This window comes from Periplaneta americana, chromosome 5 (genome assembly GCF_040183065.1).
Source record: "Periplaneta americana isolate PAMFEO1 chromosome 5, P.americana_PAMFEO1_priV1, whole genome shotgun sequence".
In the NCBI taxonomy this organism is placed as follows: Eukaryota; Metazoa; Arthropoda; class Insecta; order Blattodea; family Blattidae; genus Periplaneta; species Periplaneta americana.
In genome coordinates, this window is record NC_091121.1 from 98,470,113 (window position 1) to 98,489,564 (window position 19,452).

The 19,452-nt window shown below is 36.1% G+C and overlaps 1 protein-coding gene across 1 annotated transcript in view; it reads left to right on the plus strand.

The window, feature by feature from the left end:
- The window catches only part of LOC138700430 (LHFPL tetraspan subfamily member 6 protein-like), an 843,471-nt gene that overhangs the window by 471,257 nt on the left and 352,762 nt on the right, over positions 1–19,452 (plus strand). The window lies entirely within an intron of this gene.

Genomic DNA, 19,452 nt, shown 5'->3' on the forward strand with positions numbered 1-19,452 from the left:
CGAGTTAATATCCTAATAGTTTTCATATTTTGATGGTAGGGTCTACTGGTTCTTTTGGATTATGTTCAACACACTTTCGTGCCTTTTGATATAATTGCAGTGTTTTTCAGTGCACTGTTTTTTTATCACTTTTAGGTTTATTTTACACAATATATATGTAATATTGTCTATATTAACAGTGATAATATTAGTTCAAATATCCTCAACTATGCCCTGCAATATTACACACTTCAGTGCCTTACCTAAGGCATTTTACCTCTGCAATGAACGTTCAATCAACCACAAAGATGTAGTTATTTAAATAATACGACTAGTAAGAGCAGTGTTAAGACTGCTCACTATGACTTCGTCCCGGCTTCGAGTTCTTATAGCGAAAGACAGAGCGTGCATAACTATTTTGTATACTAACATACCTATACCTGTGCTATGACGTCACATATACTTCGAACCAAGCAACTTCATTCCAGCTTATAGGTAGCTGAATTACGAAGCCTACTTATAAGCAGTTTATGGAACAGCCCTCATATGTTCAATGCTATTTCCTTATCATGAAATCGTCTGTATGTGAAGGCAAGTTGATTCACAGTCATGATGCTTGTGATGGTGTGAAACTAATATAGATACTATATCGACTGGATTAAAATAAAATCTGTAGAAAATATGGATCGCGGACCTGGAAAACTTTTACATAGTGTTGTGACTACTCAGGACAGGAATGGCTTTACAACAAATTGACTTGGCTTTACAGAGGCTGGTTCCGGGATGGGTTCGTACCTACTATTAGGCCTTTCTGACCCATTATGTCCTATATGCGATGATTGTCCAAGTCCGACAAGTGGCCTGGGAGGCATTCGTGAATCCTGCGCTGATAGATGAGCCATCCTACTTTAGTCTCTCTTAGAGTCAGTGCCTGTTTGCATACGAGTATTCTGATAAGCCCCAGGGGCCCGGTGCCCTAAGCCCTTCCTATATCAGCATCATAAAGTCGTAATACCCCATCATCCAGCCTATTTTTACTATTGTAGATAATTGATAAAAAGAGGGGGAGGTCGAGAGTGTTAGTGGAAGGATAGAGGGGAATAGGAGTACCTCGAAAAAACCCTCTGCAGCGTCTGCTTTGTCTACCACAAAGTCCATCACGACCTGGCCGGGAATCGAACCCGGATCGCCAGGATCGAAGACCAGTGCGCTAGCATTTGAGCTACAAACGCAGAAACGATAAATTATAGATTGGAACAGACGGGTATTGTATGAAAAGTAGCATTTTAAGATACTCAAGGATGAGATAAAAGAATACGAGTATGGTCCTCAATTTTAAGAAGTTTACCTACAATAAGCTGTATTGTTTCTTGTACAGGGACATCATTTTATTTTTACTTCAATTTTATATTGTACCTGAGTTTTTTAATGTACTTCACTCCCACTCCCTCTACTAATAAACTTCCAACCGTACTCCATACAGAAACAAGGCTGCGTATGCAGTCACAATAAACAGTACTGAGTTGGTGAGTATAGTACGTTCCAGAAATACGTTCGCGTTTTCCAGTGACGAAAGAGCTTTCGATATTAAATCATATTTTCGCACAGGCACTGTCGTCCGTTTGCCTACGTCATATCCCGGTTTCCCCCACTCGTTTCTGCTCGCCCCTTGTAAAGACTAGTGGCTGGGGGTCTTAGCTCTTTTCTGAAAACATTCATTTGTGTTAGGAATTGGACGTCTATGTAATATTATACAACTGTTTAAAATAACTTAAATAAAAGGACCTTGTTAAGTAATTAACTGTCACGTGATTTCCCCCTTTCTACGATCCTGCGACAAAACCGCTTGGACGGACAGTAAATAGCATATGTGAGTAATTTTATCTTTTCGGATCGGGCAGAAATGAAGATTGAATTTACAGTACATAAGGTACTCTTTTACAGTATGGTACAGTAGTCTATAGTGCGATAATATTCACAAAAGAACGGAAGCTTGTATCGAAATGAACGGCCACCATTGTAAAAAATGTGTTTAAATATCCATATTATTATTTTTCAATATAACTTCATTCTCTATATTGTACGCTAATGTGCTATAGACAGTATAATATACATTGCATAATGAATACGTCCGAATGGATAGCTCAGTTCGTGAGTAAAAACACTTATTGTTAATACTGTACTGTATTTTGATTAAACAAAAACCTAATGAAAATTATCAAACTCAAGATCGCGATATTTCCTAGTTTAGGTAAATGGATGAACTACTTTTCTTCCCTCCTTACTTACTTACTTACTGACTTTAAGGAACCCGGAGGTTCATTGCCGCCCTCACATAAGCCCGCCATTGATCCCTATCCTGAACAAGATTAATCCAGTCTCTATCATCATAACCCACCTCCCTCAAATCCATGTTAATATTATCCTCCCATCTACGTCTCGGCATCCCCAAAGGTCCTTTTTCCCTCCAGCCTCCCAACTAACACTCTATATGGATTTCTGGATTCGCTCATACGAGCTACATGTCCTGCCCATCTCAAACGTCTGGATTTAATGTTCCTAATTATGTCAGGTGAAGAATACAATGCGTGCAATTCTTTGTTGTGTAACTTTCTCCATTCTCCTGTAACTTCATCCCTCTTAGCCCCAAATATTTTCCTAAGCACCTAATTCTCAAACACCCTTAACCTATGTTCCTCTCTCAAAGAGAGAGTCCATGTTTCACAACCCTCCTATATCTAGTAAAGTGATTTGTTTGTATTTTACGCCAGTATCATCGAACTCCAGTCGTGGAAAGGGGTAGCGAACAGTGTTTCCGGTTATCAACCGTTAATTAAAAGGTATAGCCAGGTTACTATTAGAAATGTTAGTAAAAATAAAATGATGTCCCTGTACTTCTCCCATACTGTGTCATTTTTATTTGGATAACACAAATTAACTTTTGTCTGTTTTTATTTTTTTGCCTGTGTATCATCACTTGTGTCACTCTTACGTTCAGCTATGTCGATCATTATAAGGCGTGGAAGGGATAGGAGTGCTGTACCGTACTATATGAGTGCAGCGTCTTGGCCGCTCTTCACGCAGATCCTTCGTTGCTAGTGGAAAGCGTATCTACCCACTTTCAAGCTAAACTTTAATCCATTAACTTTAAGGGATATTGCAGACTGAAACAATTACTTTCTCCATGTTGTGGCTGCCATTTACAGCACTTCGATTCGTTACACAGGATCCTGTATTATAAGCCGGGTTAGTCATGGACAATACGTAAGTAGTTTACTCGCTGTTCTGGAAGAAGAGATCGTTTATTCTCATCGTACATAGGTGATATTCGTTATCAAAAACGCAACTGTAACTGGCGCACACAAATCACGGCTTGGATCCCTATAATATTGCATGAGATTTGTGCGTGATTTGCCGCTTTAAATGATACTTTCTGCACCTGACATGTTTTTACAAATAGGACACTGCCCATCTCCCTACTTTGATTCTTAAAGAATAATAATTTTCAGTTGTTATTAAACTCAATTCCAGGTTTCTCCCTTGCGACATCCATAGAGATAGGCTACGTAGTACATTCTTCACTCCTGATCTTTACGAAACGATCTGCCTACTCTCCCCTTCAACGCTACTTTACAGAGAGGTAGCAGTCCTACCCGCGAGGGAACAGACATGATTTCATTTGCTCGTACGGGTAAAACGCTCATACGGGAAGCCAATTGCCAGCCCTGCGTTAGATATATGGAGAAAATGCAACACCTCATTGGGAATGGAGCCCGCGAGTTACGAAACTATCTGTTCATGTAACTAGCATGTTGCTTAATCATTACTTAGGACAAAATAAGGAAAACACATCTAACTTTTCTATTCTGTTCGTATACAAAACCTGACTCCGCTTACAGAACAGCACACAGCAGGACTCCCGTGTTTGGGGTCAGCATAACACCAAAAATTCCATTGATTTCGAACAACATGAATGCGATTTTAGGCTGCACGAAACGTGAAAATTGCATCCTTACATTACAAATCTCGTCAGTCACGTTTTTAGTTTTATAAATTTCTTGAGATTTTGTATTATATTTATAAATTCCTATAAAATATTCCTATAAAATATTCTTATTTTAGTCACCAAAGTATAGGCTTGCTCCCAGCTTAATTTAACTTGGCTGTTCGAGCATTGTGCGCCCTGTACATTCGATGACTATCCAAGCCGACAGGTGGCCTAAGTGGCATTCGTGAATACAATGATGACAGGTAGACCATCCTACCCCAGACCCCAGAGCCAGGTCCCATCTGTAGACGAGTAGCCAGATAAGCCCCAGGGTCCGGAGCTCCAAGCTCTTTCCTATATCAGCATCGGAAACCATACGAAAATGTGGCAACAGACTAAACATAGCGCTGCCATTCTTGTGTCGCGCATGATATCTGTCACACCCACTGACTGGTGACGTGAGGCGTGAGAAAGAGGTAGGCCACTTTGCACTTTAAGATTATTCTAAAATACTCTAAGTTAGAGACGGGAAAATTTGTTATTTTCTCGTAACGGTTCCAACTGTTCCAGTTCCTTGAAAATACTAGGTTCCAAATAATAGTTCCGAAATACAAGTACCGTATATGTAACTTGTAACTACAAGGTGGACAGTGGTATCTTGGAACTGCACGGTTGACTAGTATCTGATGGAACGGTAGTATTTTGGAGCAGGTACGTACTACTAGTATGTAATGTAATAGTGGCATTTAGGACACTAAATGATCACATACTTCCCTGTATGCTATGTGATACAGTATGATGTCATATTGAGGAGATGTGAATTCGTGCAAAAGAAATGTTTTATAATGCCAAATTGAATTCGTAGATCAGGTTTGTTCGAAGCAGCAAATGCAATGCAATTTTAAATTATTTGTAAATTTTATTGGTCACGAAATCGAAGTGGATCCCAATGGTAAATAAAACCTTATCTATTCTTTCTCTTCTGCTCAGCTCAAGTTTACAATAGTGTTCAATTTCTCCAAAAATTAGTAAATAAAAGCTATAATAATTTCGATCGTGCTAAAATTCATATTAATACCGTTATGAAGAGTAATAATCTCATTGTAATAAAATATGAAAATTTACCGTTGTATATTTGTAAATAAAAAACTTCGACAATAGTCATGTTTCAACAGAATTTAGTTTAATTTCAAGAATTGGTAATGAAACTAAAATTGTAAAATATTTGTAAATGAAACATAACCCATATATTTTCACCTCCCTTGATAAAATTCATAATGTAGTTACTATACTCTAATACAGGCATTATGCTAATAAATTGTTTGATAGAATCCTATACTCAGTAACATTAGTTTCAAGATAATGTGTACATTTTTAATGAGGCTCTTCATATCTTTACTATTTATCTTTCACTTTACATTCCAATATTTCTTTCAGTGCGACGAAAGGATTCTCAATTCTGCTTTCAAACAGTGACGCCAACTTATATCGGCTTGTGGGATCCGAGAGCATCCAATAATTTATCGTGTTATCATTATACTTACGACATTTATTTAACTCAAAGACGTTGTAGTTATATATCTAGACACACAATTGGCGCTGGCGTTGTGTACAAATTTGAAACTTCTCGCGCAGGTTCGCGCGACGCCATGTTTGGGGAGCACGAATGATTGTTTCTATAAAGCATTCGGAGTTTAGAAAATACCATTGAGTATATAGGAGTTTTCTTAGTGGATGTCCTCCTTCACTGTAACATAAATAAACTTATTTACTTATTTTCTAACGTATAATAGAAAATAACAGAAGTAAATCTAAATATTGTAACTAAGCATTGTTTTAAATATAAACGCCTTATATTGCTCATAAATAGACTTATTAGTTTATTTCTATTTCCTAAGACCGAATACATGGAATATTTTTACTTATGTTATTTTATATACGTTAGAAAATACGTAAATAAATTATTTCAATTATATTACAAAGAGAGGGATGTCCGCTAAAAATGTCTGTATACCCAATGGTATTTTCCAAACACTTAACGCACTGTAATAATAATCCTCAGTGTTTTGAGAATCAGAGGCGATATGACTCTTCCACTGTAGACATTAATTGCAATTCCCTCATTCTTACATCATTCTCAATGACACAATATTGTCAAAATGTGATTGTATTCATTGCTGGGTTAGTTGTTAAATCATTAAGAAAAATATGGTGTAATAAATCTAAAGACTCAATTTATGGTACGTAGCCTCCCAGCAGTAAACAAAATCTCTTTTATTTTTTTAACGAAAGAATAATGGGAGTCTTGTCATACCATCATCTGAGATTATAGAAATATGCCGCTTAAGTGAAAGAGCGATTATACAGATGTAGACAGTTCAATGGCATATTACCACCCACTCTTACATCGTATGGAAACAATGTGCTCTAGAAGTAGAACACTTGTACAATCTTTCTACACTTATAGGAACATATTTTAGAAAATGGATCCCAGATTCCTCCCGAGAATCATATTTTAAACTTGTTAAACTGACCATAAAAGTACATAAAGATCTACTGACGTAGCTCAGTGGGCTAAGGACTGTCGGTGCGGAGTAGCGCTCGGTCGCGGGTTCGATTCCCGCTGATTTCCTGGTTGGGTTTTTATGTCCTCAACCGTAAGGTGAATGTCAGGTAATCTATGGCGGATCCTTGGCCTCGTCTCGCCAAATATCATCTCGCTATCATTAATACCATCGATGCTAAATAATCTAGTAGTTGATACAGCGTCATTACGTAACCAAATAAAAGAAAATACTGTACTACATAAAGAGCAGATGTTAGCACACAGGTTAAGGTTACCAGTACAACACGACTTTAAATAAAAATGTTGTAAGACAATATTTAACGGAGTCAATAATAATAATAATAATAATAATAATAATAATAATAATAACGAATCAGTAGGCAAGTTGTTCTGTACACTAAGCCTGAGTTATATTATGTGACTAATTGACTAATTCATGCATGTGACGTTTATTTCATATTGCAGCTGTGATAATAAGCTATTGCACGGTAGGCCTACTTATATTTCTAACTAAAACATTAGGTACGTGATTATATTTTTACAGGTGAAGCTTATATTATGTGATATGGAAGCGAATAAATAATTGTTCATTTCTCGTCCACATCAAAGCAAACGTGTTTACAATATAGGGCTAATGTAACGTCTTACACAGGCAGTGTTTTGTTAATAACAGTTAATATTAATAATTTTCTTTTCATCTGAACTGTTACTACAACATGCATTTGTATTTCAGTTCGCTCTATATGTTGTCAAATAACTATACAATATAAAGATATTGTATAGTTATCATAGTTACGGTATCAAATTATCATAGTTTTCTTTCGTTTCATGTCAAACTAACGGTTTCTAAGCTTGATTATGTCTTTAACGTGGTCGCTTTAAATGTTAATAAGATTTTTTTTCATTTATCCATTCAGATTGATTTATAAGAGACACCAAACATATATATTAAACATTCAACATTGTATAGTACAGCCGTCTGCTAGCCGGTGCTTCTCCCAAAGTATGGCGGCGGGCGCAAGCTTCAATTTGTCCCTACTCTAAACTTCTGCGCAGCCTCGGCTGTAGGGGCTCGATTTAACTTATACCTCAAATGTTTGAGCACACCCAGTGTTTTCTAAAAGTTGGCGCCACTGCTTTCAATAGTGCCAAACATGTTCCGTTCTGTGGAACAGGCGTTGTCATAATGTAGTTCCAAAGTGAAACGAGTATTTTGTAACAGCAAGTATTTCGTACTAGCGTTATTTTGGAACGTAGTATTCCAAGGTGCTGTTACGTTTTAGAACAGTTCCCAGCAAGGAACTGTTCCAAAATAACGGTTACGTTATTTTTTTCCCACCTCTACTCTAAGTGATAGGACTAGAACAATGCTGTGTAGAGTAACCGCACTTCAAAAGAGCAGATCCGCATTCTTCAAGAGACTCCAGACAATTGACTTACCCTCCAGTCTGACCGGTAGGAGTACTTGGTATCTGCGCACTTCGAAACTTTTTGGCTGAACTTACTGTATATATTTGGTCCAGTACTAGGGTGTTATCCTAGAAGATTGACCGACATATTTTCAGGCGAGTTTTGTCGAATCTATAATTTCTAGACTGTACTGTATATGCCAATGAAGTAAATAACTATAAACAGATGAAGGATAAATGTATCCAGCGTGACCTTGAGTTGGAGCGAGTGACGTTATATAGCGACATGCGGGATGAGGGAATTTGAGACATGACTTGGCGACTCGAGAATTCGAAGCGATAGAGCGTTCGCAGTGATGTCAAACGATTCGTAACGAACCAGGCTACAACTTCAATTGAGTAACAATCGGACAAATTAAATTGAAAAAATTCGCGAGTGAAATTGAGTGAAGACAGAAAATACAGAATGTTGAGACATATGACTCGCACATGGGAGCGGGTATATAAGCAACGGATAGCAACTGATAGGGCACGATGGTTGCTGTAGCAACTAACATGTTTACTTTCAATGCATGCCTACAAGAAGAATTCCAGCAAAGCGAAGATATACTGTAGGCATACCAAGTTTTCAGGATGTCTGGAAGGAAGAGATGTTGATTATCACTGCTGACGTTAACAGCATTTATATCAGCGACGTATTCACGCATAAAGCTTTGAGCTGTGACTTCTATACAGTATACCCCAATTTTTTTTTGCCTGGATATATCTCCAAGACTTCACCCAAGCCTATTTTTACTATTGGATCTCATAGATGAAATGACGGCGAGGTGGAAAATGTTGGTGGAATGATAAAGGGAGATGGGAGTACGCCAAGAAAACCCCTCTTGAATGTCTTTGTCCACAGCAAATTCCATCACGACTGGGGATCTAACTCAGTCCGTCTGGATACAGGCCAGCGCGCTAGCACCTAAGCCACAAACGCTGCTACAGTAAAGGCTGATTCACAAAACCGGGAAAGGAAACGACAATGAGAACGAGAACGGAAATATTGTTAAAATAAATCTGTTTAAATAGCATTCACAATTAACTCTCACGTTCCCGTTCCCGGGCTCAGGCAAGCTTCTCGTTAATTGTGAATGCTCACATTTAAATAAATTTATTTTAGCAATATTTCCGTTCTCTTTCGGTTCCCGGTTTATTGTGAATCAGCCTTAAGCCACTCACAATTCGAAGATTTGTACAGTTTATTCGCAACTGGAATGTTGAGATCACTGCTCCCTGGTGGGTAGCACACCTGTAGCGTGACCTTGAAGAGACTAGTACTGTGCTTCACTGGCTGCTTCTGATGATATCTGATTTCCTCATTGCAGGGGGAGACAGAGGCGGGCACAATCCCAACTATTGGAAAGCATGGCAACAAGTGCATGTCACGTCACAGCTCGCCTACTATGAGTCACGTAAAGTTTCATAATTGAATGTCATGTTGTGCATGTGTTGAAGTGGGAATGCTCCAGGGATGTCAAAACTTTACCTAAATCTGGCCAAATATTCCAGGGGTGTCGAAACTTTACGTAAATATGGCCATACAAATTTATATTCAAGGTCTTTTCGCAAATGTTTGTGGCATCTCTGCCCTGCTTATTCATATCTGACTATGATATGGGCAACGGTGAAGACTCTGATTTAACATTATATTTAAGATAGTAGTGTATTCGAAATTAGCATACAACATGGGCGAAACTTATAACGAATGCTCCCTTGGTAATAGGATCAGAATGTATGAAACAAACCATCGTATAGTGTGATATGTGGAAAACGAACCTCAAAGCGGGAACCGCAGTTAGAGCAGTGCGAATTATTTTAAATCCGCACTTACTATTACAAGTAGTGGCGTATTTGTAAAAAAAAAATGCCCTGACTCTGGGATTTCGTTAGTACCGGGAAGTAGTTGTCTTCATCATCATCATCATCATCATCATCATCATCGTCATCATTTCCGCAGAAATACTTATGGAATGTTCCGACGAAAATACATACATTTTACATTTTTGGTTTAGGGATTTTGCATTCTCCTATTTAAAAGGCCAGTCGATAAAATAATACACACTATTATTATTATTATTATTATTATTATTATTATTATTATTATTATCGCAAAATGGTCTGAAGATTAATGCTTGCAAAAACTGATCTTATGAATTATACGAGGAAAAGTACTTCTTAACTTGAATTATGTTTATTTAATTAGATTTATAAGTTAATCTAATACGCATAATATATTATTATTATTATTATTATTATTATTATTATTATTATTATTATTATTATTATTATTATTATTATTAGATACATCTGATGCTTTTCCAATTCACTGCGGGCTAAAGCAGGGAGATGCACTATCACCTTTACTTTTTAACTTCGGTCTAGAATATGCCATTAGGAAAGTTCAGGATAACACAGAGGGTTTGGAATTGAACGGGTTACATCAGCTTCTTGTCTATGCGGATGACGTGAATATTTTAGGAGAAAATCCACAAACGATTAGGGAAAACGCGGAAATTCTTGTTGAAGCAAGTAAAGCGATAGGGTTGGAAGTAAATCCCGAAAAGACTAAGTATATGATTATGTCTCGTGACCAGAATATTCTACGAAATGGAACTATAAAAATTGGAGATTTACCCTTCGAAGAGGTGGAAAAATTCAAATATCTTGGAGCAACAGTAACAAATATAAATGTCACTCGGGAGGAAATTAAACGCAGAATAAATATGGGAAATGCGTGTTATTATTCGGTCGAGAAGCTTTTGTCATCTAGTCTTCTGTCAAAAAATCTGAAAGTTAGAATTTATAAAACAGTTATATTACCGGTTGTTCTGTATGGTTGTGAAACTTGGACTCTCACTTTGAGAGAGGAACAGAGATTAAGGGTGTTTGAGAATAAGGTGCTTAGGAAAATATTTGGGGCTAAGAGGGATGAAGTTACAGGAGAATGGAGAAAGTTACACAACGCAGAGCTGCACGCATTGTATACTTCATCTGACTATAATTAGGAACATAAAATCCAGACGTTTGAGATGAACAGGACATGTAGTACATATGGGCGAATCGAGAAATGCATATAGTCATTCCACGTCAAATCGCACAGCAATAAAACATGACCTTCTCGGAAATGGTCGAATATTTTTTCATGAATTCCAGACATCAAATAAGGAGACCCGTATTGTTTTATTTTCACAATTATTAATTACTTGTGTAGTTATGCCTATTTGAAGTTACGCAAATTATGCGCGCACTGTTGCATAAACTCACTTGGAACTCTTTGTCTACATATAATTGAGATTTGCGGTTTGGCGCATTTGAAAGACTAAATACAACACTTTTTATTACTTTAGGCCTATCACAAATCTTAAATTTAAAATTTGGCCTATTTTTTTTAATCATTTCTTTTTCAAAGCGAAATTACTATATTAAATAGCCAAGTTAAAAATCTGAAAAAAAAAAAAAAATACAGACTTGTTTGCTGATGTATTATCTGTAAACTATTGCATTTATAAATATGGGATCGGCACCCATACATTTGTAACAATTTATTTTCCGGAGACATGCACGCGCTCGCGTTGCCCAGCTAAAGAACTGTTTGCAGCCATAGGCTAGAAGGCTGTCCATGGAAAGTTTTACGAAATCCCCCGTTGCATCTGATGTCAACATACTAATCATCAAATGATTAATACCTTAAGGAACAGTAAATATTTTATCTAAAATTATTTTATTATTGTCAGCTCAGCTAAGAGGGGAAGCCCTTCACAGTGCCGTATGTTTATACTGTAATATAGCCAAGTGTTTAATTGACAGCAAGGCTGGGTAAAGCAGTAAACTTTATGGCAGTAAACAGATGGCAGGAGACAAAATATAGAAGAGAAAAATAATCAGTTTGGGTTTGATTTTCACGCAGTGACGTGACTTCTATAGAACATGAGTGATGGTAAAGATCGCATAATATATAACAAGTGTTTAAATCCATTTACCTTCCTAATCAGGCATTTAAAAAGAAAAGTACACTAAGACGCGTAAGTCGCGTCTTATTGATAAAGCTCAATTTAAAGGAGTCTTTGAATGTGCAAATATGTGATTCGTTCCGTAAAAATCAATCAATTTCCGGATAGGTCAGGTGAAATTATATGTGAAGCCGGTAGTTTTTGTGATATTAATAAACATGAATCAAATGAAAGTGCGGACAGAGAAAGTGATTATCCCAGTTCTTCTTCTAGCAGTTCTATGGATGCAGTGCTAGAAATCACTAATATTGAGGAATTAAACAAGAGTTTGATGTCAATAGAATCCCCTATCAAGAAAAGAAAGCTACAACAAAAACGATACCCTCGTGAAAAGTTTCAAAAAGTAAAAAGGCTCCCTAGCATGTAAAGTTTTTCATGTAGAAGATGCATAGTCATCCCTTCAAAAGTCAGCCATATTTTATTTTTGACGGAATGCAAAGAAATGTACAACCTGAAAATTACATAGTTATTACAGACTTTTCTGAAAATTATTCATTTGTAATACAAGATTCAATGCAAGGTGTGCATTGGAACATATGCCAAGCCACAATACAATACAATTTTAATTTTACTTCCTATTTTATTTTATATTATATTCTCTTATAGGGCAATTAATATTATATCTGAACTGCGACCGATCACGAGCGCTGCTCATTCGGTCTCAAATTTTGTTAATACGAGTACTAGTGTACTCCTTTTTATATTGATTGTATTATTTTATTTCTATTTCTCTTGTTTGTAATTATATTCTTTATTCTGTATATTTAAATAAGTAAATAAATAAATGAATAAATAAATAAATAAATAAATAAATAAATAAATAAATAAATAAATAAATAAATAAATAAATAAATAAATAAATAAATAAATAAATAAATAAATAAGTAAATAAATAAATAAATATGTAAATAAGTAAACAAACACACAAATAAATAAATAAATAAATAAATAACTAAATAAGTCCTTTCGTAGTATATTTCAAAGGAGATACAGAAATTCGTTACAAAAGTATTGTCATCTCAGAAACCGTGAAACATGACACCGATCCCTTTCACTTTTTTCAATCCGAAGCAATCAGTTTCTTAAAGCAAGAATTCAACGATATGAAAAAATCATCTACTTTTCCAATGGATCAAGTTCACAATACAAAAAAAAAAAAAAAAAAGAATTTTAAAAATAATTGCTTACATGAAGACGATTATGGAATTAGTGCTGAATGACACTTCTTTGCAACGTCGCATGGTAAAGGTCCATGTGATGGCATTGAAGAAACTGTTAAAAGACTTGCCACGAGAGTTATCCTATACAAGATCCTATAAAACAAACACAAAAAAAAAAAAAACTGATTGGTCACAAAAAAACATTTCTAACGTGTCATTTATATTTTGTCCATTGAATAAGCACAAAAGCCACACTGAAAATTTGCAGGCCAGATACCATAATTAAAACCAATAATTGGTACATTAAAATTACATTCTTTCATTCCGTTGTCAAAAACTGAAGATTTAGTAAAACAAATTTCTTTCAAGAAAGAAGGTAGGCGAATGAAAATTTAAAGTGTGAATGAAAAGAAACATTTAAAAAGCATAATGTACAAATTTTTGAAGATATTATAATAAGTAAATTAGCAGCGTTTCCTCGGTGACTTGATCCGTACTGGGTGTAATGTTGCAACGTTCAGTAAATCATCCAGCGCCGATAAACCTCCCAGCGCGCTTTAACGCTTCCCGTCCACTGCTGCTGCGCCGACCGCTACACATTGTGTCGTAAGTAATTAAATTTCCATTAAACTATTGGAGATCCCATTCTGATTTTTTCTGAAATTATTAAAAATAATTCAGTGCACCTAGTAGGCATTTTTTTCGCTTTTTAATAGGGCTATTTCACATTGACATATATGTTTTAAAATTTGAATTGTAAAAAAAATATTTGTAATAATTATATTAAAATTAGTTAGTAAATATTTAATAAAAGACAGCACTTTAAGCTTTTAAATGCATTAAAAAAATTTTAATATCAATATCGTCAGAAATATGACGCTTTAAATGTTGCATTGTGCGACATTTTTAACGAATTTTAACATGTAATTTTTTAAAAACATGTGCACTTGGGAGGAAATAAAAATACACTTGTTGGTTTATTAGACCCATAGAGTTGGTAAAAAAAAAATATAAACGCAATCAGAAATATGAAGGTCAAAATTTGTATAATTTTGTGCGATTTGACGTGGAATGACTCTATAGTGTGTTAGTTGGGAGGCCGGAGGGAAAAAGACCTTTGGGGAGGCCGAGACATAGGTGGGAAGATGATAATAAAATGGATTTGAGGGAGGTGGAATATGATGGTAGAGACTAGATTAATCTTGCTCAGGATAGGGACTAATGGCGGGCATATGTGAGGGCGGCAATGAACCTCCGGGTTCCTTAAAAGCCAGTAAGTAAGTAAGTAAGTAAGTAAGTAAGTAAGTAAGTAAGTATTATTATTAGATACAGCCTATTAGCCACCGGTGTAGCTTAGGCGGTTAAGGCGCTTGCCTGCCGATCCGGAGTTGCGCTTGGGCACGGGTTCGATTCCCTTTCGGGCTGATTACCTGGTTGGGTTTTTTCCGAGGTTTTCCCCAACTATGAGGCAAATGTCAGGTAATCTATTGCGAATCCTCGGCCTTGTATCGCCAAATATCATTGCGCTATCATCAATTCCATCGTTGCTAAATAAACTCGTAGTTGATGCGTCGCTAAATAACCAAGTAAAATAAAAAAAGATGCAACCTATTGTACATTGAACGATACGTCTTGATCTTTGAGACTTATCAGTATCACACTGTACTGTGCAAGATGAAGGCAATTATTATTGAACTAAACTGCACGTCATACACATGCATTACTCAGCCTGGAGGTGTCGCGACATTAGCCGATTGCGATTCAGCTGCTGTGGTTATCTAGCTTCTGAATGATATGAAGGTGATGATGCCGGCAAACTGAGTTCAGCGTCTAGCGCCGAAAGTTACCTAGCATTTCTTCTGAATAGGTTTGGGGGAAAACCCCGGAAAAACCTCAACTAGGTAAATTGTCCCAACCAGAATTTGAATCAGAGCACTCTCGTTTCACGGTCAGGTATGCTAACCGCTTCTCTACAGTGGTGAACTATAATTTCTTATTCTGCCCAAACAAAATATTTACAGTATTTCCAGGATTCATATGAAAGATTAAAGTTTATCTCCGTTCTTGATTCAGTAATTGTGTACGCTCTTTATCACATACACATATTGTATACTTGAACATTTCTGGTGACATTGATGCGATATATCTAAGTTACTTGTCTCACACACTACGAGAGACTGAAGGAATTTTATTATCTGTAATTCGTACTTTATCTTTAAGCAGGTATTACTCGACCAAGGCGAGTGGAGCCGCGGGCGTAATATGAACTATCGCGATGACGCTATACGAACGCAGGAGAAGTAGCGCCACGGCTCCGCTGCTGCAGGACTCCACTGGCCTTGATCGAGTAATAACATCAATTTAAATCAATACACAACTCGGTGCCATTACTTGTTAAGTGGATGATTGCCAGTTAGTCTACTGGTTTCCATCCTAGGAATTGGAACCGCAAATATATTAACATAGCTATAATTTTACTAGTCTTGAATAAAACTTCATATCATCGCACGTCATGGAATTATCTGAATCGTAACATGTGTCCCTCTTCCTGTAACTTGACCTTATGTCATTCTTCTATGCAACAATTTGAAGCCGGGACAACAGCTTGTGATATAATACAGGGCGCTCCAAAATGACTTCCATTATCCTCCGCGAGCTCACGAGAGTACTGTTGAGATGATATCGCTATCTTATCGTTGAAGGAAGCGTCTGGGTGTGGGATTAAAACAGCTTTCCCAAGAACCATCAAACTTGTTTGAGGTCTTCCATTACCAAACAATCGCACGGATGCCGGAAGTTTCATTACAATTTTCACTTACAGCGATTGTCTACATCAGAGTGCATCCATATAAGAAACTTGTGGACCGCGATGTGTGTGAAGTCAAAAGTTTACTTATTACATGCTTGTTTGCGTTTGAATTTGTGTGTTGAATTTGTAAATGTTAATCATTGTTGTTAGGTTCACTAAAGGAATTTTCCCGTCAAAAACCTAATAATTTCCCGATTTCGAAAAAAATTTCCAGATTTATTTTACATTTGTAATTTTTTTCACTACTTTTCAATGATATAGTAAAAACATTGAAGGCAGAATAATTCTAAAGTAAAGGACTGTGAAGGTATGAACATATACCGCTATTTCTTCATTGTTCTACAATACACTTTTAACACTTATATAATGACCAAAAGATAGCGCGTGACCTTCACTAGGCTTCGGTCAATGAAGAATATCACTTCGAAGCTAGTCAGCCAGGTAATTTCCTAATGTTAACACAGTAAAGAGTTATAAAGTTAATCAGTGACCGATTTTTCTCTGTAAGTCATTAGACGTTCAAAAAGAATACTACTCAAAATTTAAATTTTTTTGAAACTATATTTTGAAGCTTCATGTTTCAGTGAAAAAATCCAATTAATGCACTCTAATTTGAAACTTATTGTATATATAAAACGTCATTAAGAGAATTTGGAGTAATTTCAACTATCATTTTATTTTTCACAGCAACATAAAGCTTTAAATTGTAGGTTTCTCAAAACTTTAAATTTTGAGTTGTTTCCATTTTTAAATTGGATGTCGTGTTGTAGTCACTTATGTTATTATTCTGCTAGGTATTTGCTTCAGTCATTCATTTAGTGACAGTCTAATTTGTATTGCAGAATTCAATACCGCTAGCCTAATGAAATTACCAATTATTAAAATATAAGGAAATGCGCTAAGGTAACTGTTTTCATTTAATATTGTCTTAAGTTAGTAAATTAAATAAAAATACATTATATTTTAATTGTTGCGTGCTTCAGTCCAACATCTACATCCATGCCGTTATTAAAATAAATATTTGTAAAAATATGTTTTCATATTTGATATCAATAACATTTTTCAATAACATTTTTTCAATGGAAAAGTTAAAATATCTTGGAGCAACAGTAACAAATATAAACGACACTCGGGAGGAAACTAAACGCAGAATAAATGTGGGGGATTGTCTGTTATTATTCGGTTGAAAAGCTTTTGTCATCCAGTCCGCTCTCAAAAAAAAAAAAAAAAAAAAAGCTGAAAGTTAGAATTTATAAAACAGTTATATTAGCGGTTGTTCTGTATGATTATGAAACTTGGACTCTCACTTTGAGAGAGGAACAAAAGCTAAGGGTGTTTGAGAATAAGGTGCGTAGGAAAATATTTGGGGCTAAGAGGGATGAAGTAACAGGAGAATGGAGAAAGTTACACAACACAAAACTGCACGCATTGTATTCTTCACCTAACATAATTAGGAATATTAAATCCAGACATTTGAGATGGGCAGCGCATTAAGCATGTATGGACGATTTCAGAAATGCATATAGAGTGTTAGTTGGGCCGTAGGGGAAAAGACCTTTGGGGAGACCGAGACGTAGATGGGAGGATAATATTACAATGGATTTGAGATAGATGGGATGTGATGGTGAAGACTGGATGAATCTTGCTTAGGATAGGGACCGATGGCGGGTTTGTGTGTGGGCGGCAATGAACCTCCGGGTTCCTTAAAGTCATTTGTAAGTAAGTAACATTTTGCAATAAATTATAAAATACTAGCATGTTCTTAGTAATTGAATAGAAATTTCCCGTTTATAGCAAACATTCTCTTTTCCCTTTAGAAATATAAATTTCCCGTTTTTCTGGAAATTTTCCTCCATTTGACAACACTGATGTTCATGGATTAATTTTACCTAACCTCACGACACGTACTGTACATCGTTGCCTTGAAGACTGCCTAGATCGTATGATATTGCTATATTTCATTCACAGGAACGTGAAATGAAAAGGAAATCGTTCTCTCGAGGTTAGTAACATAGAAATATAATATTCTACCGAGCTGTTATGAAAAGCAATAATAAAAAAAGGAATGTACGTCCTGCTAAACGTCTACAAAGATGTAGTGGTCCGCAGTTGGGCGCCATCCTTATTCATTACTGGGTTACAACACAAACATTTTACGGTGCTGTGTCGTTAACAGTACAGACTTGTAATTAGTCGCGAGCTGCAGACACAGACAGACGGCCTGTTTTATTCGGAAAACAACATGGAACAGAGAACAACAGGTGAATGTGTACGTCCGTGTTTTTCTAATGACTTTTGTTTGGCCATTACGATTCATGAACTCTACAGCCTGGCAGAGGTACACCAGTTGTTTGAAGCAGTCTAGAACTTTGACACAGTTCTGCACTCTTCCACTGTGAATCGCCTGACAGCGTTTTCAGTTAGAGAACTAGAGAATATGGGTTTGATTCCCAAGAGTGAAAAGCAAATTTATCTCTTTCTGTGGGCAATAGGTTTATGTCTCCTATTGTGTTCTCTCTGCATCGCACTGTGGCCCAAAATGCGAATCTAGGCGGACAAAATTAATAACTCTACGCCTAGTCTTCATATTTACTTGAAATTTGGTACATTGATTGCTAATAACATTTACTTAAGTTGCGTAAAATTTTATGACATTTAGATAAGAATAAGAAACCCTCCTAAGAGGGAGGGGCGAGAAAATTGCATTTTCATTAGTAAGCCCAATAATATATATTTCATTAGACACCTATTATTTCATTGCACATTGCGCTAAATTCATTTAATTTTTATTCATATCACTTGATGAATAATCTCTTATATTAGGATTAAAATATTTTATCTTAATTCTAGATAAAACAATAGGATACAGACAAGGAGTGAGAACGATGAAATCTTGGGTCGCAGAGAAAATGTTGGAGAAGATGGAAGAAAGAATAAAATTGAAAAACATCAACGCGGAAGAAGGTAAAAGAAACTACAGGAAACTAAACAATTTACTAAGAAGAGAAACTGATACGGCCAAGGAAGATTGAATGAAAGAGATATGTAAAGAAGCAGAGGGTCTAGAGAGAAAAGGAAGATATGTACCGCGAAGTTAAATGTTTGGACTTCACAAATAAGAACAGAAAATCCATGTGGTTTATAGAAGACGAAACAGGAAATGAAATAACAGACAAACAAGGAATACTGAACACATGGACAAAATATGTAAAAGAGTTATAGAGACAGGGAATCGTCCAGATAAGTTAGCCCTGGAAGACGAAGTAACCGTATCAGAAGACGAAAAGGGATTTTATATTTTAAGAGAAGAAGTTGAACTAGCGCTTAGGGAAATGAAGAATGGGAAAGCAACAGGAGTTGATGGAATCCCCATTGAGTTAGTGAAATGCTTGGGTGAAGACAAGAAGGAAATTCTATAATTATGCAACGAAATATATGAAAAAGGCGAATGACCTGAAGATTTTACGGAGACTGTGTTACTGCCAA